The 27,539-nt window shown below is 39.8% G+C and overlaps 1 protein-coding gene across 3 annotated transcripts in view; it reads right to left on the bottom strand.

The window, feature by feature from the left end:
- Positions 1-27,539, bottom strand: part of LOC122809774 (5-hydroxytryptamine receptor 3A-like) — a 402,161-nt gene that overhangs the window by 158,360 nt on the left and 216,262 nt on the right. The window lies entirely within an intron of this gene.

Genomic DNA, 27,539 nt, shown 5'->3' on the forward strand with positions numbered 1-27,539 from the left:
ACCAAAAAATATAAATAAATTCACAGAGAAAGATGGATACAGAGACAATATCAAATATGCAACATTTATTCACTCATCCATTCATTTATTTTCTAAACCACTTGTTCTGGTGAGGGTAGTAGTGGTACAGAAGCTGAGAAGGGTAAACCAGAGTTCCCCAACCCCAGCAATAGTCCTTAATTCATCCCACTGGATTACCATATATTCTTAAGCAATCAAAAACATATAATTCCTTCAATTGTCTCAGGACTGCCTTGGGATCACCTCCTTGTGAGCTACGCCTGGTACATCTTCCATAAGAGATACTCTGAGGTACCAGAGATATAGACTAAAGGGTAAACTGAAAGGTTTTGTCCTATGACTCAATTTTCCCCTCATTCTCTAATTAACAAGGTCCAGCTGAATGCCTGCAATACCACTGATACCGTATCTATCCAACTGTCAGTCTCCCAGTACCCTCAAGCAAGTATTTTTTTTTATTTATGCAACTGTTTCTGCCTTTTTGCCCAAGTCATGACTGAAAAAGGTCCTTGGAATAGTGCACCCACCTGGATACAAATTCAAATTAATAAATAAATAAATGGCAGAAATAGAGTCACTGAATTCCTTCTCAACAGACTCAATCTTTGAAAGTTAAAAATGACAACTGCATGTAGTGAGTGGACTCAAATATCCTCTTCCTAATTAGACAGCTTATTAAACTGGAGAATTCCTGCATATAAAAAAATAATACCAAAAACAACTATTATCCAAGAAAGGAAACTGACCATGCACTATTTATCTGACTTAGACATTCAAATCTGCACAGCAACTGATCCAGCACCCCTCAAAAGCTTCCACAGGAGCTTATCTGAATAAGAGGCTCTTGTGTTATCATGGCTCTATGACAAACTCAGTTTCTCAAGATTAGAAAAGTAAGTAAGGTCCTAGGATATGATGGTTACTGTGCTCCCTTGCATAAAAACGGACAAAAATGAGTCAAAATATTCGAAAAACAATTTTATATTCTTTTAATTTTATTGTTGGTGTATAATAATGGGGCAGTTTGTTTTATCAAAAGACATAAAGTTTTTATGTATTTAATTTTCTGCCAGTATACCGTCTATTGACAGACTGCATGTTCTGTCTGTTCATGTCTGGGTTTTTTTAGGTGCTATGGTCTCTTCCCACATCCTGTAGACAGCTGTAGAGGAATTGGTGAACATCCACAATGGTGTGTGTGTGTGTGTGTGTGTGTGTGTGTGTGTGTGTGTGTGTGTGTGTGTGTGTGTGTGTGTGTGTGTGTGTTCTGTGATACACAAATAGGCATGCTACCCAAGATACATTTTTCTCCCTTGCAACCCCCCAGCTCTCCCATGACCCTGAATTAGACAGTGTGTGTAAATGGAAATTAATGAATAAATGTATTATAATCAAAGCATTGTTTTTAATTGGTACACCACTGCACTGTTTCACAAGGCAAGCACCAATTCCAAAGTCGTTAAAATTATAGGCTCATGTCTCTAATATTAATTTAAAATTATTTTATGCTATTTTTGAGAGTCCTTTCTTCAGTTCTCCATTCCAGTCTGGATTTGTGAACAGCAGGCAAAGCAAAGACAATATATTCTCTCTTAAACAAATGATTAATCAGTTATGTAGTACTAACATAATCTTCTGTCATCTGCCCTTACTTATCAATGACTTCTGACAGAGTCTATTTAATTTTCTTTGTAAAGATCCAGTTAAACTACAGCATTCCTTCTTTCTTTATAAATACCACAAACCAATTTTATACTAAACCTCCTAAAATACTATCTGTTAATGGGTTATGTTCAAAATAATCTTTGGAATGTGGAAGGAAACCGGAGTACCCGGAGGAAACCCACAGAAATGCAGGGCGGGCATGCAGATTATGCACAGAAGGTACCCCAGCCAAGAATCGAACGGGAGAACCTCTTGCTGTGAGGCAACAACATTAATCTCTGCACCACTTAACCCTTTGCATTACATTTGACTGATGGCTGAAGGAATCAATAAACTCATGTAATCTACCCTTTAAATGCATTTAACATTCTGCCTATCTGACATCCTTACATTCATCCTTAACATTTCCTTATCTGTCCCATGCCCTTTCAAATGTTTCTGTGAATTTCCTCTCCATCACACATTTTGGTAATCTATTCTGTTGGCCAACAAACTGTTCTGTGAAGAAATACTTTAACAAAGTTAGTAGTTAGTTCATACTAACTGCTGATTGCACTCCCCTCCCTCTGTCCTTCCTTTCCAGGAAGATCAATCCACATCTCTCTGATATGATCTTGTCCACCAGCATCATGCTTCCCTGCCTCTCATGGTTACTAGTGAACAGGGAGTAGAGCTCCTCTGGTCTATGGTCACATCCCTTGCCTTCCATCCCACAGAGATTTCCAGCGGCTTTCTGGACTACTTCCAGCAGCCAGACATCCCTCTATTGTACGGCCTTCAGCACCATGCACAATACTCAAGATGCATGGCTTGATCATGGCACAGTATAACAAAAGCATTACATCTTTACTTCTGAAGACAGTGCAACATTCCATTTGCTGCTGCCACTTGCCTTTTACTCTGCCTCTAGTGACCTCGCCCAGTTGTAGTCACCCCCAGTTCCTTGTTCTGCCTTGTTGCCATCAGTTCCATGTCCCCCAGCTGATATTTCTTACCAGAGTTGAGGCCTAAGAGAACAATTTGTTTGCACTGAACCTCAACTGTCACTATTCTACCTATTTGGCCACTCTTTCTATATCCAGCCTTAGATGACCTCCATCCTACTATGTCACAAGAGGTCATTATGCTACTAACTCCATTTGTTGATGACATATTATTAATTAAATTGTTTTGTTGGTTGACCATGGGTCCCCTGAAGCTATGGGCCCCAGTCAGCAACCCATTTCACCACTATTATAATCTACCACTGAACAGTAGATTTTCTAGAAGTGTTAATTAGATGCATTCTGTCCCATGTATACTTGATTTTTTTTCTATTCATTAGGGAAGTTTGTACTTAAGAAAGAATCATACAAAAAAAAAGCAGTAAGTACATATATCTTTCCTGTTGGCATTGCATCAAATCTGATGAAACCTTTAGGCACTAGTTATGAGGCAAATATTATGGCCATTTTAAGTAAGTTAAAGCCATTAACTGTATATGGTATTATATGGTAGGGAATACATTGCCTGTACTGGTTTAAAAGACGTAAAATGCTTGGCAAATTGTGTGAAAACAAATACATCAAAATCTCAAGGGCATCCTGTATGGAAACATAGAGGACCAAGGTCCAATATGCCAGATCTGCAATGGATGAAATTTGTTAGCAAATGCATCCAACAAAGGCAAAGAGGCCTTAGAACATATAAGACATACTAAAAGAGATACTTATTCATAATGCCTGTATTCACATGTATCCCTCCTAGTCACATGATTCACACTCCAGACTACTTGCCCTTCTTAAAGGTATATTGTTCACATACCAAGCATGTTATTATATCCCCTTTTATTACAAAACAGGAGATGACCTGCCCTTTAAAAAGAGACATTATTTACAATTGGACATTGTTTTGATAAAGCTAACTTTGTAACTATATGAGTCATGGAACTATTAAATGCTATAGAAAACCTATTAAACAGAAGTTTAATTATTACTTAATTACAGCTTTGTACAGTTCTGACACTGGAGTGGTTTCTTGATCAACCTACCATAGTAAGTGTAGCACTGGCTGTCTTGAGTTTTACAGTTCAAGCCTTGTTTCAGTCGAATGCCTCTCTTAATGACTGCATCTAGAGAAGCAGATTGTAACTACTGAGTATGCAGTTCACTAATAAATGAATAAATTATGAATAAGATTCAGTGGCTGCAGACGTTTGTAGCTGAAGATTGATTTACTAAACCATCTGTTACATTACTAGACAGTCTCTCATTGTATTCATCCAACTGCTTCTCTTTCATAATTTTTACACTAGTTGCTTTAACAAACATCCCTGGTTTTGATGATACAGCTGTATGCCATCTCCACATAACATAATATCTCAAACTTGGGTGCTGAACAATCCCAGTTGTTTGGATCTTTGATTTCTGCCCCAAACTCTCATTTAATATCACTCTGAACCTTTCTTATTCTTTTAACAATAAAATATTCCATGGTCCTTTTTCACCTAGGTGCTTCTGCTTCATTTGTTTCCTTTGAGCAAGTCCTGCTGCAGGCAATCTTCTGAACTAGTGCAAGTCTTACAACCTGAAATAGGGTGTTCTTGCATTCAAATAAAGCTTGAAAGCACTCCGTAAGGTCTGATGTATTACGTTTTTTGAGCATTCTTTACAGTTTGCATCACAAATAGCCTGTTCATTTTACTGTGATACCTTGGACTTGACATGATGTGTTCAGACGTTCAGTCTCTGCAAAGATTCCTGAACTCCTGACAAGTGAACTGAAGACCATTATCTCACAAGGCTTGTTCTGGCATGCCATTCCTTGAAAAAATTTATTTGAACACAGAATGACCACACAAGTAGCTATAGAGCCTTTAATCTGAGTAATTTCTAGATATCTGGAATAGTAATTCACCCACAGAAGAAAGATGAGGATGTTATACTGGAATGTCAATTCCCATATTTAACTACAGCAACATCATAATTATATATGGAATTAATTCCTCTTTCTGGTTTTGATTCATATACATGCCACACAGATTACAATTTTGCACCTTGTTTTTTGCAGGCAATCTAAAGAAGGATCGACTCACAGAAATTTGTAGCACAGCACAGTAAACTCAAGTTGTCAAGAAAAGGGGTCTTTGGTGCCACAGTCCAAAAAATGTCTCTATCAAATGTGTATTTACAGCCCTTTTACCATTTGACTTTGGCACAGGATCTCATAACCAGCTTAGACAGGCAAGGATTATATTGATCAATAATGTCTACATGCAGCCTGTCTAGTGCAGTAATAACTGTGGAGTAGGATTGCACAACGAGTTGAACTAATTATTTATTTATTTACCTTTGTTTACCACAAATGTCTGACTGTGTAATACTCATTTTTAGCAAAAGCCCGGGAAGAAAAGCTCCATTTGCTTACATGGCATTATACTAAGTTCCAATTAAACACAGAGTAGTTACATTTCTACTTACATTTATATACAAACAGTAGTTATATTTATACATTCCAATATTTTTCAGAGGGGGAAGTTACTAAAGAGAAAGCCAACATGCAACTTAGTGGATTGCAAAGGCAGCAGTTATGTATAAAAAATTGTTTTGTCATTTCAGTGAGAGGTTGAGAGTATTCTGTTTAAGGAGAATATTTGGAAAGTATTGTATGGTGAACACAAAATCTTAACCTTGTGATGAACATGTGCAGGACCAGGATTGGTTAAGATGCTATTTTAGCAGTGGTTTAAAACTATTGAGTTTATCAGACAGTTTTATTTGTGTGGGGATACTATTCCAGAGTTTAGCAATGTATTGGGAGTAGAGCGAGTCTCCTGCAACATTATTTGACTTATTTGTAAGTAATAAGAATTTGTTACTAGAGTGGAGGTCCCTTGCTGGGCAGTAGAGCAGTAATAAGTTTTGTAGTGCAGGGCATTTTTCTGGATGATGAATGAGTTTGTGTGCTGTAGGTAGTTGTGAATATGCTAGATAGTTGTGTAATTCAAGACAGTTTAATTGCTTTAAGCTATGACAATGGTGGGTCCTATGAGGGAGATTGGTGGTAAATTTAGCTATTTTATTGTAGCAGGAGGCAAGTTTCTTTCTCTGAGAATCGTTTAAGTTTGTTAGGATAGGAGCAGTGTATAAGAGAGTTGGCAATAAGAAGGCGGTGGCTAGAGTTTTTCTTGCAGTATCTTTAAGGAATCCATTAATCCTACAAAGGGAGCATAGTTTCTCGTGTGTAGATTTAATGGTGTGCAGTTTATGCTGGTCATATTTGGCATTGTCATCGATTATAACCCCTATATGTTTACTGTGAGTTACAGTTTCATTGATACTATTATCTGCTGACTTTATGGCAAAAGACTGATTCTGATTTTGGCAACTTTTTGAGGTAAAAAGCATTAACTTAGATTTCTTAGGGTTAAGTAGGAGGTTTGACTCTCTTGAGTCAGATTTCTACAGAGGAGAAATATTTTTGGGTTAATGTATTAGAGCTTATTTACTGTTGAGGCCACATGTAATAATGTTGAGTCATCTGTATATCGAACTAAACTAGCATGGTGAGTTGAGGTGTGGAGATCATTAATAAATATATTAAATAGGAGAGGATGCAAGCTAGAGCCCTGAGGGACACCTGTAGTAAATGGTTGAAATGATAAGTAGGTCTGTTGCCATTTAACGGCTTGTTGTCTTCCAGATAGGCAAATAAGAAACTACAACAAGGAGTAGTGTGAAATCCTATCGAGGAGAGTCGAATGGGTAGTTGCTAGTATGAGACAATATCAAATGCCTTTGACAAGTCTAAGAACATGGTGGACACAAGCAGATCATTGTTTCTATGTTGGGTTATTATATTGAAAAAATGTAGTGCAGTAGTGGTGCTGTGCTGGGCCTAAAGCCATGTTGTGTTTCTGAGAACAGGTTATTTCAGGTTAGGTATTGCATCAGCTGCATATCGATGCATTTCTCTAATATTTTGGAGAGTGCTGAGAGAATCGCTATTGATCTGTAGTTATTAATCTCTGTACATGTGCCTCCTTTGTGCAGTGGTATGATGTAGGAATTTTTCCACAGTGATGTAGGTGGCACAGTGGTGCAGCGGTTAACATTGTCACCTCACAGCAAGAGGTTTTCCAGTTCAGTTCTTGGCTGGGGTGCCTTCTGTGTGGAGTTTACATGTCCTCCCTGCATTCATGTGGGTTTCCTCTGGCTACTCCAGTTTTCTTCCACATTCCAAAGACATGCGTCTAAAGCATTTCTCTTGAAGCCTCCACTGAAAATAGTCTCTGTCCTAGTCGGACTTTCCTGGTGAACAAATGTTAAATAAATAAATGTGATGTATCTTTCTGCTATGGACCTGTTAATTAGAATGGACACAGGGAAAGCTATTACTTCTGTGATCATTTTTAGGTGGACTGATGATAGTTGGTCTGCTGCTACAGAAGTAGATTTTAGTTTAAGGATCATCGTCATTATGAGTGAGGTAGGTACTGGACTAAAACTGAAGAACTGTGGAATGTTTTGATTGGACATGGGAGAGAGAGGAGGGCAAATTTATTAGTGTCTAAGAGAGATAATAATCAAATTGGGTGAATTATATTGTCTGTTTTTGGAGAGGGGTGGTGATCTTGCCAGGGTAGAGTAGTTTATTTAGTGAAGACTAAAAAAGTTTTGGGTAGTTTTTATGTTTGTCTTGTAGGTTGGTATAGCATGTTTGCTTATCCTGTTTGACATGGAGTTTTGCAAGGTTTCTTAGATGTCTAAATTGCTGGAAGGCTTTATCTCTTTTTATCATGATTTTTTGTTTCTTTTGTTAGCCATGGTGTGGGGTTGGAATTTACTTTTTTATTACATACTGATGCTAGGTTATTTACGGTCTGTAAGAACATGTTATTAAAGTGTTCTACAGTAGTATCTAGTGGCATTGTTGTAAGTACTTTCCAGTTTATACTTTAAGTACATTCCAACAACCAAATAAGTTCAGTCCAGTTGATACAGTACAACAACCTCAGCACAAGCAAAACTAAACACAGCACTAACATACAGTGCTGAGTACAACAGTACAACAAACTCAAGCAATCAACTTATCTTATATAAACACGTAATAATACAATGCATATAGCATATAGCTCCTTATAGACTCAAACCACTGAGCCCCAACATTATAACATACATCCTGACCCACGACAAACATGAGCCTTGTTAGTGCAACTTTATACATTTTTGTATTTATTTAGTGTTCACCAACTTGAATACAGCACTGAGTCACATGGATTTTTTTCACACTCATTCTAGAGAATGGCTGGTTAAGTGACTAGTTCAGAGAAGCACAGTTTGGCAAATGAAGGTTTAGGAAATAAACCCTGGACCACAGGTTTCAACTCATTAACAGCTGATAGCCTAAACACTCTGTGCCAACTACCAACCCATGTAATGCAGTTAAAGTGCAAACACCCATCCACAGGTGCAGTGGACCTTTGCACCCACTTGGCAGGAACAATATACTATTTACAGTTATAAAACAGTGCTATTGTTAAATGTATTTTACATTTAACAATAGCACTGTTTTATAACTGTAAATAGTAGATTGTTCCTGCCAAGTATTATAAGAAAAAAAGGTTTTTCGGATTTGCAGATCAACGTCACTAAAAACACATTGAATGTCTGCATGGCAGTTAGCTTCATAGAGTCAATGAGTGGATAGAGGTTTAATAACGAAGTCCAAAGCTTAAAGAAATAAAATTCATTGTATTTATATATAAATAAAATTATGGATTAAACCATTTTTGAGGTAAAAGGCTAAGCATTGTTACCTAAATAATGTTTTGTTATCCACAGCTGTATTTAAACTTTCAGCCACAAGTACAGATGTTGCAGTGCAGTACAGCATTGCAGGTGTACACATCTTTGGTTCCTATCTCTTCCCCATATAGTGTTCCCATAATATGTACAACAAATGAGCATAACACTGATTTTTTCAATACTTTTGAAAAGTTAGCAGCATTTACTGAATTCTAGCTGGAGCTTTATTGAAAGATCTTTGCAAAACATACTGCAAAGATTAGTGGTTGCAGTCAGTTCTAGCATGTTTCCCACAAAATGAGTTGTGAAATTTTGGGCATCCAAGCAGTATGGCAAGCATCTCTTTTTCTGTTTGTGCATATCTGGCCTGTGCATCTGGCAGAATTATCAATACATAGACAACAGGTATGCCCTCCTGATGCAGCAGTGTTCCTAGCCTTTTTCTGCCTTGCACCCTGTTGTGTAATGTTCTTATAAGGCTATATCACAGCATTTTAGAGTTGGTGCAGTGGTTAGCAGTCTTTCAGGCCAGTCCAAGCATCTGATTTAATCCTCTCATTATAGTCTAGCAACTTTCTTAAAGGGGCACTTATATCTATGGGTGTGACATACATCATTTAATATTGCATATACTTTGTCAGCATCTGGCTATAATCCATTTAAAGTAAGAAAATGATGTATATGCTTTAAAGATTTAATGATAGTCTGAAACTTGGTCTTGTTTAACTTTAACCTTGGTCTGTCTAACAACTTAATCAAGCTACTACCATGTTCTTGCTTTGTAGCACCCCATACCAGAATGCCATCACTAATATTCATGACATGGGATGATGTCCTACCTAATCGAGAGGGGGAGGAGAGAGAGGGAGGGAGAGAGAGGGAGGGAGAGGGAGGGAGAGGGGGGAGAGAGAGAGAGAGAGAGAGAGAGAGAGAGAGAGAGACTGTTCTGGACCGCCACTGTGGCGACATCTAGTGGGAGTATTAGGAGTTACACTCAGGGAGTTTTCACCTAGTGAGCACATTCTGCCATAAGCAAAACCAAGTGTGCACACAGCAGCAGCAGGGGGTAGTGTATTTGTGCATATGTGAGTGTGTGCACTTCCACCTCTTTGATTATAGATTTTACCTACACATTGACATCTCACTCACACAACACACATCCATGGCTTTTTCCCGTATTAAGTATAATTCCTTTAATAGTCTGCTTCCTAAATGATAATTTCTTATTCCACAGCCTACTACATCTGTGATTAAAAAAGTCATATAGTTGTCCAAATTCCCAGTAATACATCCTTTGTGCATGGCTGATGGTTTCTTGTGCATATATTGCTTCTCTCTGTGGCTTGTATCATACCTCTCAACCTCTTAGAGCACAAAATCTGGACAAAGCCATAAATAATTGGGGTCAATGGGCCATAAATAGGGGCAAGTTTTAAATATTTCTCTTACAAACTTAGAAAGTTGACAGAATAACAGGTTTTGCACTAGCAGGAATTTTCTAAAGGATATAAAGTCTGAAACTTAAATGTCTTTCATTGTTTTCTGACTTTAGTCTTTAATGATTTGCCACTGATTTACCAGAAAGCCACAATCTTATGAAAAATGGACCAAAAATGTGAGGCAAAAATCTGGACATTCTGTGAAAATCTGTACAGTTGAGAGGTATGGCTTATATCCTCTAACGGGTTATCAAGCTTACTGTTTTGGTAGTCTCTCCAACCACAGTTTTCAGAGCTGCACAAGTCTTTTACAGAGGGTCTATATTATACGTACAAAGTTTTATAACTTCGAATACCATATGATCGACACCATATGGTCGAAGTTATAAAACTTCAAATAGTGAAAAAATAAAAGTATAAACCCTAAACTAGGGGTTGTAGGCAGGGGGCAAGGCCCCCCCATACCCCCGTTCTTTAAATATAACAACTCTGAGACTGCACTATAATGTGGTAAAGGGAAAACTTCCCTTTACTGCACTGTAGTGTGATCTCGGAGTTGGTATATTTAAAGAGCAAGGGTGCAGGGGGGCTCGCTCTTTAAATATACCAACTCCGAGATCACACATGATAGGCAGACCGACAAACTTAAATTGTTCCTATGTGTGCATGTGGTGTGATGCATGATGGGGAAGAAAGGCCTGGCAATCCAGTTCATTTTCCTACTTGAACAGTAAACTCTGCAGATGGCAGCAGAAGCTTGTGAAGTCACTGTAGTAGCCATACATGACTTGTAAGCTTGTTTGGATGGATGGATGGATGGATGGATGGATGGATGGATGGATGGATGGATGGATGGATGGATGGATGGATGGATGGATTGCTTTTAATCACTACTGTCCCAGTTAAAGGCAATTAATACCCAGTATAAAAAGCTTGACAAGCCCTGTAGAGCAGCATAACGGTACTGCAGCTAGGGTGTTGCTACATTCCACTATAGTCTTCAGTCTCCGATTTGGTTCCTGAGTGTGATATCATCTGTTTAAATCTGCACTCACTTTTACTGGCTGCTAGAGATTCTTCTAACACCCAAAATACATGAGCTAAGAGACGTGATGAGTGTCCAAACTTCTAACTGGTACAGATGAAGGATGTGAGTGAGTGAGTGAGTGAGTGAGTGAGTGAGTGAGTGAGTGAGTGAGTGAGTGAGTGAGTGAGTGAGTGAGTGAGTGAGTGAGTGAGTGAGTGTATATCAATGCACATCCTTCAGTGGACTTCTATTCCATCTAGAATTAGTTCTCTGACTTTCACTTACTTAAATACTGGATGGGATGAACTTTTTGATGACGAATAAGATAAAGTGTGTAGGAGAGAAATGAATAATTCATGCATTCCACCATATCAATTGTTTTTAAAATGTATATATTTACATCTGTCCTGCTCTGGCATAATGAACTACAATCCAGTCAAAGCAAAATCCTTTACTGTTAACTATGTATCAGTTTTAAAAAGGTAGCCAGATTTAATACATCAAAATTTGTACAAAAGTAGACCTTACAGCAAATGAGCTGCACCACCATTTCAAAAAAATGCTCCACTATATGTATATTAAATGTATTTTCTCAATTTTAATTTATTTTTCTGGAGCCTGGCTCCATAATGCAGAGAAATTTGACCCATTTGGCAGTGGTTCGATTAACAGCCCTGGTACTGGAGAAGCTAGGCAGAGAAGGTTGAGAATTAAGGGACATGAACTGAGGAGGTAGCAGATGCTTAAGGAGCAGAAGAAGTGAGATTTCTCCAGTGGAGTCTGGCAAAATGACTTCCCATGCTTAAGGAGAGGGAGCAGGGCTGTCTACTGGCAACATCCCTTCAGAAGTGAGTGACAATCAGTGCAGACAGTCCACTGCATGTCCCTGTTCAACTCTGCAAGCCAGGCATGCACAGAAGAATGTAGGGATAAGGTAAAAACCCTTGAACCATCCCTAATGGCTGTCTAAATGGCAGTCTCTCCCAGTTAAACCTCACCCCAGTGAAAGGAAAAAAATGGGTCAATTGGCTAGGCGGAGACTAATGGTCAACAGGCTGTGGAGGCAGAGAGTGTTAAAAACAATACATTTATTTTTACCTATGGATATATTTCCTATAGACCTGAAAATAATATGTCATTTCTGTATTATTTTTGCCATCCTGAATTGACAGGAAAACTCAATTAAAGTGAGTACCACTTATCCATATTGTAAGCAGAACCCAAAATAAAAAAAATATTAAAACCAAAAATGAGGGCTCCAGAGGAATTCTTTCTATGTTATTTTCTTTTGCAGATTTTTTAATTATTTCTCAACTGTTTTTCAGTGTGTTGGATCTTTCAAATAATTTTTGATTTGTCTGACTTATATTTTTCATCTTTATTGTTGGACTATATGTTCTCCAGCTAGTCAACCTCACTGATACCCTGTACCACAGCCAGCGTCACTTAGATAAGTCAAGCTCACAAAACATTTTTGAAAAATCCTTAGTCCAAAGGGCTTTTTAAACAAGGGTAGAGGCATTAGGGATCATCCTTAGAAGACTTTGGCTGTTTATCTTGTATCACCCTGTACAGTGGTCTATGTTGAATCAATTGGTACCCTGACCACAACAGGTGGTTCTAGCAGTTTTTATTACAGATAATAGAATATGTACTAGTGACTATTGAATGTGACTGTCTGACAGCTTCTGGTGAATTATTTTAAATCAGACAGCCCTAGCCATTACTGCTATAATCCACCTGAAGTGCAATTCAGGACTTGGCTTTGGCAAATGGTTGTCTTATGATGGTGGTGATGAAGACGATGAAGATGACAAAGAAGAAAGACTGGTATTATTATTTCCTTGTGTACTGCCTCGTGGTTGATTATCCTGTTTCACTTATTTATTCTGTGATCATTATACTGGAATGTATATCATAATCCATCATATTTTTTCTCATTTATTTCCTTCAATCACACAGCCTTCAAAGATAAATTCCTCCAAGTAATTATATTTGCCCAGGTTCAACAGTAAAAAATGAGTAAGATAACAAAACACAGCCTCAGGTGTGACTCACCAGTTGTGAGTCATAATGTGGCAAGCAAAGAAATACATGTCACACAGTTAAACAATCAGAGTCACTGTCTGTTGTCAGACTAAGTGTACAACTAAAATAATTGGAAGACTACCAAAATATATTAAGGACATGTCCTGTCAAAAGTATATCTCATGCAGCAACCTTTAATAAAATGCTAAGGTGACAGGACTTGCTGCCAAAGTATGACTGGGAAAGCACTTAATCATTCTGTACATAAAACATACAAAAAACATACAAAAACAGAAGCCAATAGATAATGGAGAAATCAGGTACTAGTGCAAAACAGAGCATTTTATTATATGAATTTAAGGAAATGACCAGATGTCCTTCTATTAATATGCTGCAGTATTTATAACATGAGGGAGTCCACCTCCGTCTGACTCAAACTTCTTGCCAGTATACAAAATTCTAGTGCTACTGTGAGGTACGAGCGACATCGCACAGCCACAGAACATACGTCAGTCATAAAGTGACGTCTGGTATAAAGCGGACGTTGGCACATACCAGACCTCAGAAATTTTCTGCTGCCTATCTGATCATCTGCTCCAGTCATTGCTCATCAGACAAGTTGCGAACTTTGGTTCGGGTAAGTGCCCCACTGTTTTTGGGCTTTTTTTATTACTATATTTAGCTACTGTATATTTTGTGATTACATGTCATCTAGGAAGGGCAAGTGTCAGTGTGGAAGGCAGATTCCACATAAGGACACCAATGATCTTTGTTTATTTTGCCTAGGCCCAGATTACAACAATACTACCTGTCCCTATTTGTAATGTATTTGTACCCAAGACCCTACATAGTTGCTGAGCTTCTTATATCCAGAAAACCAGTGCCTAAAATGTTTCACACATGACATGGAAGCCACATCAGGCCCATCAGGTGAGCACTAAGCTAAGAAAGCTATGAAGCTTAGGCCTGATTTACCCACTGATCCATCTGATACGAATGTCTCTCCCAAGGTTGATGTTGGCCCCGGAGACCATCATGGAGTCGGCAGACACTCATTTGACGGGTACCAGTGTGGAGGCTGGGAAGAACCCTACCATCACTTCCTTGAGGGAAACACAGGCATCCAGCTCAGGCACAGTGAGGGAACCATGGCTCTTTGTGACTGAAGGCCCGCATGGCATTATCTAGATCATAGTGCAACAGGATGTTCCTACTGACATTGTGGAGTGTAGGCCGATGTCAGATCCATCCACCTTTCACCAAATGGAGACTCCCAAACAGAAAATAGTTAAGACAAAACATGTTTCTCCAGCCCCTCAGGAACAACTACTAGATTGGTAGGCCTTTTCCCAAGGCCTGTTCAAAGTATTTATGGCCCTGAGACAGCCCTCTGCTCTATTTCTCTCTCTTTCTCTCCCTTCTCCAACAAGTCTTTCCTCTACTCCTCAAAAGAGGACTTCTGAGAAGTTTTCCTCAGATGATCAGGAATCCTCAGGGGATAATTCTTTGGCTTATTCAGCCCAAATTTCTTCCCCTTTGGGTTATGCCTCCTCAGAAGAGGAATCTAATGGCATGGATTCTCTGGGGGAGAATATCTCATTTGGGGAAACAATTCTTAAGATAAGGGAGTTTTTCAAGTGGGATTGTTGTCCAGTATTAGACATCCAAAAAGGTACTATGACCTGCTACAGATGGACTCTCCTTCCCCATCTGCCATACCGGCTGTTCTACCAGCCTTCCTAGATGCCTTTGCTGTTGCTTCAAAGTGCCCTGATTCTCAACCTCCAGCCCCCAAAAGGCAACCTCCAGCCCCCAAAAGGCCAGCTAGATTTTATAAAGTGCTAGAGGACTCCAAATTCCTTTTCAAATGTCTCTCTGCAGACCCTGTTACCATCTCAGTAACAGCAGAGAAGGCCTCCATGATTCCAACTGAAACTTTTCTGCTCCCCTCAAATAAGGAGAGCAAATTCATGGAGAGAATAGGAACAAAAGTTTACATCTAAGCTACTCTGGTTTTCAGGGTCATTAACTATCAGACCTATATGGCCAAATATTCTTTGGCCCTTCTTTCGGATGCTGGCAAATTACTCTTTGAGCTTCCTGACTCTCTCACTAAGGCTAAGCTTACCTCCATCCTTAACTCCTCAGCTCAGGTTACACTAAATTCCATGAAGTGTAGCTATGATGCTTTGGAGGCATCAGCTATTGCAGCTGCACCTGGGTCAGTCCTGAGGAGGTATTCTTGGCTTAGGCTCCAACCTTTGCCTGATGACATTAAGGCAAAAATCGTGGATGCCCCCTGGACAACAAGGCATTGTTTGGTACCTCTGCTGCAGAACTCTTTAAGTCTCCTCAGAAGAACTGCAAGATCTGAAGCATATTTTTGTTTCCCTGGTGCCCAGGTTTCAGAGGAAGTACCCTACCAAGATCACCTTTGTTAGAAAGTCTGCCAGGCTCTATTCTTCCAAATGTAAGAGAGATTCTAGGAAACAATTTTCCCCTAGTCTACCTTTTCTACTCCCACACAGAGACAGACCTTTCAGGCTATGCTAGGTAGTCTGTGACTACCCACCTCCCAAGCCATTAACACTTCTGTCCCTTTGCCTCTCTCTTTCTCTCCTTGCTTGGAAACAGATAACTCAGGAATTGTGGGTCCTATCCATCATCCTGCAATGATACGTTATGGTGTGGTAGACTCCTCCCCCTTCAGGGGTATTCCACAACCTCCAAAAAAACAACTGGAACTCTTTCCCCTAATCATTTTCAACCTCCATTCTCAAGGCACTATTCAGGTAGTGCCGCCCTCCCAAGTAGAAAAAGGGTTCTACTCCAGGATGTTCCTGGTACCCAGGAAGGATGGTCCTTGGAGACTCATTCTAGTCCTTTCCCATCTAAACACTTTTCTGAAGGTTCCCACCTTTCATATGTTAACCTTACCCACCGTTCTTCCTCTCATCCTTCCTCAGGCCTTTATGGTGTCTTTGAACATCAAAGATGTCTCGCTTCATATTCCAATTCATCTTTAATTCAGGAAGTTTCTTCACTTTGCTATTGCTTCCTCACATTTTCAATTCCATGCCTTGCCTTGTGGACTGTCGATGGCTCCAAGGGTCTTCACAAAATGCTTTGCTCCTGTTGTAGCCTTCTGCAGGCTACAGGGCATACAGATTTTTCCATACCTAGAAGACCTTGTTCTCCAGGATCAGACTCCAGACTACCTTCAGGAGAACATCTACTTCATGGTGTCATTGTTGGAGAGTCTAGGGTTCACAATCAATTAACAGAAGTTTTCTCTGGTCCCTTCCCAAGACCATCATTTCTTGGTTGCAGGATCCAATTTTGGTCCCCCAATCCCTGACTGCCACAGAATTTCTTTGCCTCCTGGGTTTCATGGCTTCCAATATTCCCATGCTCCCTCTGGCCAAGTTACACATGAGGAAATTCCAGTTGTTCTTGAGAACAGTACAGGTACAACACTCCCACCCTCTGAAGTTTGTTATCCCACTCCTGCCTTGCCTGAAAAAGGAATTACACTAGTGGATCCAACAGGTGGCAAAAAAAACAGCCTTACCTTTGCAACCACCTCCTCCCACTCAGGAGCTGTACATGGGATGGAGAGCAACCCTGGACTCATGGAAGGTCAGAAATGTCTGGTCTCCAGCCCAGGAAAAGGAGCACATCAATATAAAAGAGATAAGGGCCCAGATCTTTACTCTACAAATCTTCAAACCTCTTCTTTCCCCAGGGGTTTTAATATGGTTTACAGACAATACCACGGTCCTCTGGTATGTCAGCAAACAGGGAGGGACAAAGTCATGCCTCCTGTGCAGACTGGCTTTGCAGGACTGGGAGTTAGCTGTCCAGAGTCAAGTCTTCCTCCAGGTAGTTTACATTCCCTCAACTCAGAATGTGGTGGCAGACACACTGAGCAGGTCCATGATTCAATTCCACAAATGGATGTTACACAGGGATGTATTTCTAGACATGGTCCATCAATGGGGTATACCTCAAGTAGATTTCTTTGCCTTCCCATGAACAGACAGCTTCACAAATTTTGTGCCAGGGTTCCAGACCCCTTGGAATGGAAGGTGGATGCCATATGTTTCTTCATGTATTACCCCCCCTTCCCACTTCTCCAAAACGTCCTGTTGAAAATCCAACAAGAGCAACCAAAAATCTTTCTGGTGACTTTGTTTTGGCCAAGACAACATTGGTTCCCCTTCTTCTGCATTTATCCAAGTGCAATCACCACAAGTTACCCCACAGAATGGATCTACCCAACAGGACAAGGGAACTTCAGTACATCCACAGATGTCAACTCTACAACTGACCCTGTGGGTGATATGGTTTTGATTCCATTCAGACACCTTTTTTCTAAGGATGTGCTGCAAGTTCTGCAGGAGGACAGAAAACTCACAACTAAGAAATCCTATGTTTCTAAATGGAAAAGATTTTCCATTTGGTGTCTTAAAAAGGATTTAGAACCACTGTTAGTGGCTGTTTCAGTGGTCCTGTCCTACCTGTGTGAATTACTGAAGAGTGGGCTGTCATTCTCCTCAGTAAAAGCTCATCTTCCTGCTAGCTCTGCATGTCTGCCTATGTCTCCCCCCCCATAGCTTGCAGGTTGGAAGTAAAACTCTTCTTAAAAGACATCCTTCACATCAGACCACCAAGGAAACCAGTCCCTCCTCCTTGGGATCTCAGCTTTACCTTGGAAAAAAACTTACCCTGGCTCCTTTTCAGCAAGCAAGTTCTGCTTCTCTGCAACACTGTAACTGGAAAACAGTCCTCATGGCCATTACTTCTGCCAGAAGGGTGTTTGAGTTACAGGCTCACATGTCTACTTCCCCCTTCATGGTCTTTCAAAGATATAGGGTTTCCTATGCATTAACCCCTCCTTTATGCCCAAAGTGGTTAATGAGTTATCGCTCAATCAGTCCATCAATCTTCCAGCCTTTTTCCTTCTCCTTAATCCTCTAGCAAGAGGATCCTACACACTTTAGATGTGTACAGGCAACTCAGATATTACTTGGATAAAACCAAACCAATTCAGAAATCTGGCCACCTATTTGTCTCCTATCACCCAAGGGCCCTGGGCCAGCCTGTTTCCAAGCAGAGTATTTCCACTAAGATTTCCAAAACTATTTCCTTTTATTATGTGGCTCATGGAAAGAATCTACAGTCACCTATTAGGGCACATTCCACTAGGGCAGTGTCTTCCTCTGGTGCCTTCTTTAAAGGCTTTAACACTTTCTCTATCCTGGAAGCAGCCTCCTAGTCTTCTATTCATACCGTCGCAAAACATTATAAGTTAGATGGCATTTCCAGGTCTAGAGCTGGTTTTCCCTTAGCTATTCTGCATGGGTTTGTGGAGAATGTTTCTGCTCCTCCACCCAATTCTTCCTCTGCATCAGCTTTGGTATTCTCCCTCATGTTATGAATATTGCAGCATCTGAAAAGAAGGACATAGAATAGTTGTGTAAAATCTTGCCATAATCATAGATGTCCTTCTCTTCTATATGCTACAGTATTACATTCCCCCCTGCCTTCCCCCAGATGCTTGTCTGGCATCTGGTGGTATGTTCTTACCTTGGATCAGGCTGGTACTTTTTGCGACATTCAATTCTGAGGTCTGCTGTTGTGCCGACGTCCCTTTTATACCCGACGTCACTTTATGATCGACGTACATTCTGAGACTGTGCAACATCTCACATACCTCACAGTAGCACTAGACTTTTGTATACTGGCCCGCTGTTCCCTCATGTCATGAATACTGCAGCATATAGAAGAAAAGGGTTTCTATGGTTATGGTAAGATTTTACACAACTACTCTTTTTGAAGCAAGAATTGTTTTCCCAAGAACAGTGGCTTAAAACTGACTGTGATGATTCTTGTCTTATTGGTATATCTCTCAACTGTCCATTATTTTGCAGAACATCCCTTATTTTGTTTCATATTTTACCCTATCCATCATAAAATGTTTGATTTTCTGGCAAATCATTAAGAATTAGTCATGCAATAATGCCTGATAGAGTTTCTTTGTTTTAATTCTTCAGAAAATGCATGTTAATGCTAAATGTGCTGCTTAAATTTCTAAGTGAATTAGAGTGATATTTACAAATCATCACTGATTTTAGGCTTTCACCCCCTGTTATCTCTAGTCTTGTCCAGAATTCTTGAACAAGCAGATTAAGCTTGTTGGTTCTTCTACCTGAGAGGTTGTGTTGCAAGTGACTGCATTGTACAGTTACCATTATTACTCAATTCAGCCGCCTTCTGCACTGATCGGCTGAAACATCTCACAAGCTGTACTCTCTGCCTTTGAAAACTGCTCAATACAGTGCTGTTTGATCACAAATGTAAAGTCTGGATATATGTCAAGTATATGACTGTGACATTTAGCACTATCAATGCGTTAGGCAACTTGCTTATCAAAAGGGCAACTCTGGTTCAGACTCAGGGAATACTATTGACCAACAACTACGTTCTGAAATGTACACCCCTGACTTATGTTGAAATTCACCAAAGCCTCTGGGACCATGCTGAGAACCCTGGATATGTACACCATTGCTGACCATTTGGATCAGCCTCACATACCAGTATATTCTGCTTCTGTACAGCCTCCCTGTAAAAGGAATCTGGTTCTTTGAATGCATATAAAGCACATGGATGAACAGAAAACTTGGGTTTAGGGGGTTTGACTGTAGGAACAGCTTGAAGAAATCAAGCCTCTTCTCATATACATGAGGTGACAGAGGAATTAATTTTAATGCATGGTCTATTACACAAAAAAAAAATACCCATTTAATACAGATATGTTAACTACAGGCAACATAAAGAGAGACTTTTGAGGCTCAAATGAAACTTGTTTGGGTCACTCCTACTAAGTACACACTGCTGTGACAGTGTGAGATAATCTACCTTCACAGGTGATATTTCAGAGCAATTTGCAATAATTTAAAATTAATTTGGATTTATTTTGTAGAAAGAAGATGTATTTGGTTGTGAACATACATATTAGAGATTCACCAACCCCTTGTCTGGAAATAGAATATATTATGTTATATGTATTTTACATGCTATATCATGTTCAGTACTATTCTGAATAACGTTTCAACCTTTGGTGAACAGAGATATTAAACTGGTATTTCTACTGTAGTCACAATAGAGAATCATGAGGAACTATTGACGTGAAGCATCTGAATGAATTAGTCAATTTACACAACAATGATACAATGCATGTCAGAGGTAGCTATGACTACAATGAGAAATACTTCATCATCATCACATTAGAACATCTCTGAATTGCACAACAGAGCTGTGAAACCTAATGGCAGTATTTTTTCCTGGCAGCCTATTCAATACATTATCAAAGCCATCATCTACATACTACTTACACACACACACACACACACACACACACACACACACACACACACACACACACACACATACACACACACACACACACACACACACACACACACACACACACACACACACACACACACACACACACACACAAATGCAAGTAGCCACATCTGCCCATTAACAAACAATCCTCCCACAGTTAATCACACTGATAGAAATACTCACTCATTCACATTAACACATATGCGCGTGCACACACACAGACACACACACACACACACACACACACACACACACACACACACACACACACACACACACACGCATGCACGCACGCACACATACACACGCGCGCACACACACACACACACACACACACACACACACACACACACACACACACACACTGCAAAACCTAACAAGCGTAACTTACTATAGAATTACTGAATCTTGAAGTAAGGAGAAATACCAAACTGCAGCAACCACACCATGTTTAAATGTGCATGTTTGCGTAAACTGGTCAAAACAGTCTAATAATCTGAAGGTAAAAAAATAACTGGCTACTACAATTATATCTCTCCAAGAAATACTGTGACCCTGGGGTTGCAATATTTTATATGGAGAGCAAACAACGAGACAGTAAACTTCCCAGTGAGAAATATGATATGGGATGTCTCATAATTATCAACTACATGTCAAGCCCCATATTTTGAGTCATTCTGCATACAAAATTCAAAACAAAATGTCTTACCCTCTGAAACACTGCCTAGCTCTGCATTTGTTTGCAGATAGTCTGGAGTGGCTTACATCAGGTTTCAGAATGGTAGCATGTAAGAGCATCCATCCTGGGAATATCAAACCAATATGATGAAGGTGGAAAAGTGTAATTCTTAAAAAAGTGTAGTGTTCTCTTTTACGGAGTTCACAAAAGTACATATAGATTCACTGAGCATGCTAGGCAAAGTCTTCTGCCATGCACCATGTATACCCACTCTGGGACCATCCTCAATACATTAAGGTCAAAATATAATGTGCTAAGAGAAACTTATTGGTCTTTCAAAGGAAAACTGCATAAAAAGTAAACCACCTGTATTATCAACTTTTTAAAAATTATGTAAATATTTTTTTAAATGATAAAGTGAAAAAAATGTATTGTACTTGTCTTTTTTCAGCAAGGAGTAGCACGTAAAGCACATATACAGAAAGGTATACAGCTGTAAAATGTGCTGCAGTTTAACATGGCCTTGCTTCTCTCTTGACCAGACATAAGAAGAATTTGCAGAGTTTGTTTGGAGGTTGCTGCACTAGGTCACATGATAAATTTCTTTATTTGGGCTTTTTCTTTATTTGAACTCTGGCTTGATTCATCCTTGGACATGTAAAAGTGAATACAGGAAAGAAGTCTTCTGAAGTCAAACTAAAATTACAGGAAATCATGTTTGGGAATTTATAAATAGAGGGATTGTCTGTTAATACTGATCAGTTAAGAGTTACTACTAGAAGATATTCTTGGGACAGAGCTACTTTCTGTAGTGGTTATAAACATTTCAAATCTGGACTTAAAGCCAAAGAAAGAGGAAAATCTGTATCTTTAGCCAGAAGCCAACAGACATCAATTAACTATCCCTATGCACACTTTATTTTTACTTTTTCACACAAGCCTTTCAATGATTGAATATTTAATTGGAAAATAAATGCATTTATGTATATATTTTAAGTGAGAAATTTTTAGCATTTAACTTTAAATGCTTGTGGCTGATGGTTTATTGATTGGTAAGGGATTATGAATTTTACCATTTTTAACAAACGATATGACATCCATATTTGAAATGTTGACTGCTTTGAACTAATTGCTATCATTTAAAGGCTGGCTTACTTATGAGTAAACAAATAATTGTGTTCTTGTTTTATTAGTTTTAACTAACTAGGTGCAACTGAGGAGGAAGTTGTTTCTGTACTGTACTGTGTGTGTGTGTGTGTGTGTGTGTGTGTGTGTGTGTGTGTGTGTGTGTGTGTGTGTGTGTGCATGCAGAATAATTCTAGTCAAGCTTCAACTACTTTTGGTAGAGATGAAAAGAAAGGCATTGAGCTCAGCCTGAGGTAGATTAAATCCCTGGGAGCCAGTGATTATAATTTTGTTAAGTAGCTGGCCAGTGTGGAACTTAAATGGGTGTTGCAGGTCTTTGGTTTTACTCAAAACAACAGTTTACAACTACAGTATGTTGTCAAGGCCAAGTGCCCTTCATTGTTTAATCGGCAAAAGTGGTGTAAGTCAAACCTCATACTGCTGGTTCCTTTGTACATTCCAATACTGGCAGCAGTAAATGGGAAATAAAACCTCTAGCCTCAGTCTGTCACATTCTCAATGAAACTTTCTCAAACCTCTGCTTATCTAAGCTTACTTAATCTGCGTATCTAAGCTAGTGTCTAACTCATTCAAACCATCTGGTCTGCTGTCTCACCTTCAAATTATTTTTATGTATGTCTTTGTCAACGTTTTTCTACCCTTCATAAAATCCTAAAATGTTTTTTCAAAGTTTTCTGAAGTTTAATACATGTGGGATAACATTACCTTATAACACCACAGTAAAATATCTAAGCATAGTAAAATGTACGCCCAAAATGCTGACATAAAAATATTCACTGTTATCATGCATGGTGTAGTAAATATACAAAACTCTATGTATGGCTGGCAATTGAAGGGGATACACTTTGAGGATGGGAGTCCTCAAAGTGTATCCCCTTCAATTGCCAGCCATACGTAGAGTTTATATATTTACTACACCCTGCAGTGGTAGTGCTGCGGTAGCATTGTCGCCTCACAGTTAGACGTTGCATGTTCGATTCTCAGTTAGAGCGTCTTCTGTGTGTCGACATGCGTGAATGGGCATTCCTTCGTTGAAGGTTGTGAGTTAGGCCCGGCAAGCCAGCATGTAAAAATCTACTGCCAATCATTAGCAGACCGGAGTTCTGCTGTGGCGACCCCTAACTGGGAAAAGCTGAAAGACACTTTGAGGATGGGAGTAAGTGGCTGCTGCCAGCTCTTTCATTCTGAGGGGGAGAAAGGGGCTATGGTTCGTCACTTGGGTGACACCTAGTTGGGGTATTAGCTGCAAACAAGTGGAGTACAAGCCTATAAGCATATGCTTCCAATTTGCATATGCACATAGTTGGGGGTCATATACTCTGAGAGCTGTTGAAATGGAGGGATAATCCTCCACCAGGGGAGGGTAGGATGCTTGGCAGGAAAAGCAAGATGGCACATTCAATATCACCCAAATTCATGCAATTGAGGAATGAAAGGGTAACTTAGGCTTCCTGGGGCAATAAAAAAATGGAATGGGGGCCTTCATCTAGCTTAAAGATACCTAGCTCTTGCTCTTGCTCCATGGTCATTCACCAAACCTGTTTTCACACTACTCAGCACAATAGCTAGCAGTAGCACCTTCCTGTGGACTGCTGCACATATATACATTGTTGATATTGTAAATACTTCATGTAACAAACACATGCCTCATAATAATAGGCAGACATTATCGTATCTGCTCCAATCTTCTCAATAAATCTTACTATTGATTACAGTTAGCCAGTCCTACTGCAACCATCTACTATGAGTGTAAATAAACTGCCATTTACATATAGTGTGTGTGTGTGTGTGTGTGTGTGTGTGTGTGTGTGTGTGTGTGTGTGTGTGTGTGTGTGTGTGTGTGTGTGTGTGTGTGTGTGTGTGTGTGTGTGTGTGCATATATGTGTGTGCGAGTGTGTGTGTGTGTGTGTGTGTGTGTGTGTGTGTGTGTGTGTGTGTGTGTGTGTGTGTGTGTGTGTGTGTGTGCATGAGTGTGTGTGTCTGCATGTATGTGCATGTACGTGTTTCATTTTCACAAATCTCACTTCATGCTTTTACGCTTAAATATTTAGATAAATTCAAGTCTTTTCAAAAAAAAAAGCCCACATTTTCTTTCTTTTGACCACTATGTATACATAACTGTGGATCAAATTTCTTCCAGTTACAGTTGCTGCTATAAGTAAAATGTACCACTTGATGTGTGATATGTCACAGAAGTACAAGCATCCTTATATTTAAGTATTATGGTCAACTATTCTTGAAAAATCAAACAAAGGGCCAATGTTCACTATACTCTCTCCCGAAATTGTAGACATTTCTGAGTAATTGCACATTATAAGCAGTAAGTGACAGTGTAAGTAACTTTTATTGCTTCTCCTACTGTGTCTTCTAAATGCTCTAGTGTTTTCATTACAATATCAGGAATAATCTCTACTCTCTGCTATTAAATACACCATACATATATATATATATATATATATATATATATATATATATATATATATATATATATATATATATATATAAGAAAACAGAAGAAATTCACAAACACAGAGTAATCACAGAAGATAGATAATCCCAATATGGAAATAATACTAGCAGAGTAGAAAATCAAATGTGAATTAATGATAGTAGCAAATATGAGAGGAAAGCAGCAGCTGAGAACACAGAGTCAAATTAGAGATGATGCAAGTGAGGAAGGAGTTAGGTTATGTGTGTAATGGAAAAGCACTTGCGGTAACATTTTTGATGAAGGCAGGGAAAGAGGAGACTTCTTTAAGGTGAAGGGGGAGGGACTGGCAGAATTTGGGTGCATGAAATGATAAATGTTTGGTACAGTGCAGTTTAGTTTGAGGTATCTGGAATGATGGTGTTAATTGGGAGAGGCTGAGGAGGTTATGGAGTTTAGCTGCAAGAGAAAGGCACCTGATTGAAGTCATACCTTTCAACCTCTTAGCTCAAGAAGTCAGGACAAAGCCCAAACTAGCGGGGTGACAAAGGCCCGAAATAAGAACAATTTTTAAATATTATTTTATAAACTTAGAAAGTTTTGAATTAGCATGCATTTATTGAAGGGTATAAAGTCTGAATCTCAGTTGTCTGTCATTATTTACTGACTCTGGCCCTCAATGATTTACCTGAAAACCAAAAACTTTACTAGGAACAGACCAAAAATATCATGCAAAAAACTGGACATTCTGTGAAAATCTGCACAGTTGTGAGGTATGGTCGAAGAAGTTTGAAAACAAGAGACAAGCTCAACTCTGTAGGAGACTGATAGCCATTTGGCCTTGGAGAGGGTGATCCACTGGTGTTCTTGAGGGTAAGAATTGGAAATTAATCAGCTGATTTTGTTTTCAATGGACTGTAGAATGGATACTTTTTTAGAGGCTGTGACTATGATGGGTAGCCCTTATTCAAGTTGACTAAGGAAGACTGCTTTGCATATTGCAGCTTTAGCTGGTCTGGAGAGAAAGGGAGAAATTTTCCCGGACCAGAATAAAAGAGAACTGATCTTTTTCCTGGTGTTTTCAATATGGCTCTGGAAGTTAAGTGACATTTCTAGCCATAAATCCAAGTATTTAGAGGATGTAGTTGTTTTTATTGCGCAACCGTTGAGCTCAGCAATGTTGAGATTTTTAGGAGTCCTTTTTAGCTTTTGCGAGGTTCCATAGGTTTATAGGTGAGTACTAGGCTAATGGCCCTGGAGGCAACACAAGCCTACCCCAAGAATATTCCCAATCATCCTGTTGCCAGACGTTAGTTCCCTGTGCCCCTATTAAGCAAGTCTGTTGAAGTGATCCCCAGGGTGAATTTCCTGTTACCCATCCACTCGTCAAGATTTTTCTTGAAGAAGACTAGTGAAGTGCTCTGCTTGACATGAATGGGGAGTTTATTCCAGAGGATGGGAAGTCTTTGGGTTAGGAACCTGTCCCTCCAGCAGGTTCTGTCTATTGTGGCGATGAGGTTGAGATCTTTGGAGCATGTGGTGCAGAAGGATTGAGACTTTTTCTGATGAAGCCTGTCTAGTAACACTGAGTCAGACATGGCTTTGTATGCAAGGCAGAGATCACCTCTAAGTAGTGATATGAGACAGAGTATAGCTGGAGTTTTTTGAGTCTGTCTGTATAGGGCACATGTTTGAGTCCTAGTATCCTCTTTGCGATGATTTTTTGTGGCCTCTCCAGTTGTTACAGCTGTCTAGTGAGATACATGCCAAATGGGGGAATGTACTCTATAATGGGTCTAATGAGGGTTGACTAGAGAGAGATTATGACTTCCTTCCTCCTAGATGAGAAACCTTTTGTAATGAGGTGTGCCACATAGAAGGTCTTTCTAACTTCAGTGGCAACATGGTTGCCGAAGGAGAGGTTCCTATCTACTTGTGTCCCTAGATTTCTTATCACACCTTGGGAGTTGAGAGGGCTACCGTCGATGTGGTAGTTCGTGGGCACCATGTTTTTCTTGAAGGGGATGACGAGGCACTTTTTAGCATTGAGCTTAAGACCATGGTTCTGGCATCAGTCGTTAGTGTCTGTGAGGCCTTTTTGTAGGATGTCTATGTCAGCTTGAGAATCAGTAATAGCTCCCAGTTTGCAATCCTCTGTGAATTTGGTCAACCAGAGTCCTTTGGTGTTGGCCTGTACTTCAGAGAAGTAGATACCAAACAGGAGAGGACCCAGGACAGATCCCTGTGGGACTCCACTTGTAACTGCCTGGTAGTCGGATTTAGAGTCTGCTACTTTCACAGTGTGGGTTCTGTCCATGAGCCAGTTGGCAGCCCATCTTATGATGTAGGGGTTAATGCCTAGGGTAGTGAGTCTGTCAAAGATCTCTGAGTGGGGGATGATGTCGAAGCATTGGCCAGATCAAGGTAGGCTGTATGGACTACCTTGCCTTTATTGACCGCTCTGGTGACTGATTTGAAGATGTCTTTCAGGTTGAGCAGAAATTATCTGCCCTATACAAACCCAAACTATGACAGGTCCAGGGTTTGAAGGTTCCCTATATCCCTATTTATGAGGTCCATAATGATGCGCTTCATGGCCTTACAGATCAGGCTCATCAGGCTGATGGGGAGGTAGTTACCTGGGTCAGTAGTCGCTTGCCCTTTGTGGAGTGGAATGACTATAGTGATGCACCATTTGGTGGGAACAAAGCCTGAAGTGAGGTTGTGGTTGAACAGGGCACTCAGGTGTGGTGCCAGTTCCCTTTGTAATTCATGTAGAACACAGCCAGGTATATTATTAGGTCCCATGGAAGCTGAATTTTTGGCTTTGGATAGCGCGGATTCTACTTGTGCAGCCATAATATTAGGGATTTGGCATTCCTCAGGTATTGGGATGGGCCCTTTAGGG

The sequence above is a fragment of the Protopterus annectens genome, chromosome 8.part0 (assembly GCF_019279795.1).
Source record: "Protopterus annectens isolate FY-2018-M chromosome 8.part0, PAN1.0, whole genome shotgun sequence".
NCBI lineage: Eukaryota > Metazoa > Chordata > Ceratodontiformes > Protopteridae > Protopterus > Protopterus annectens.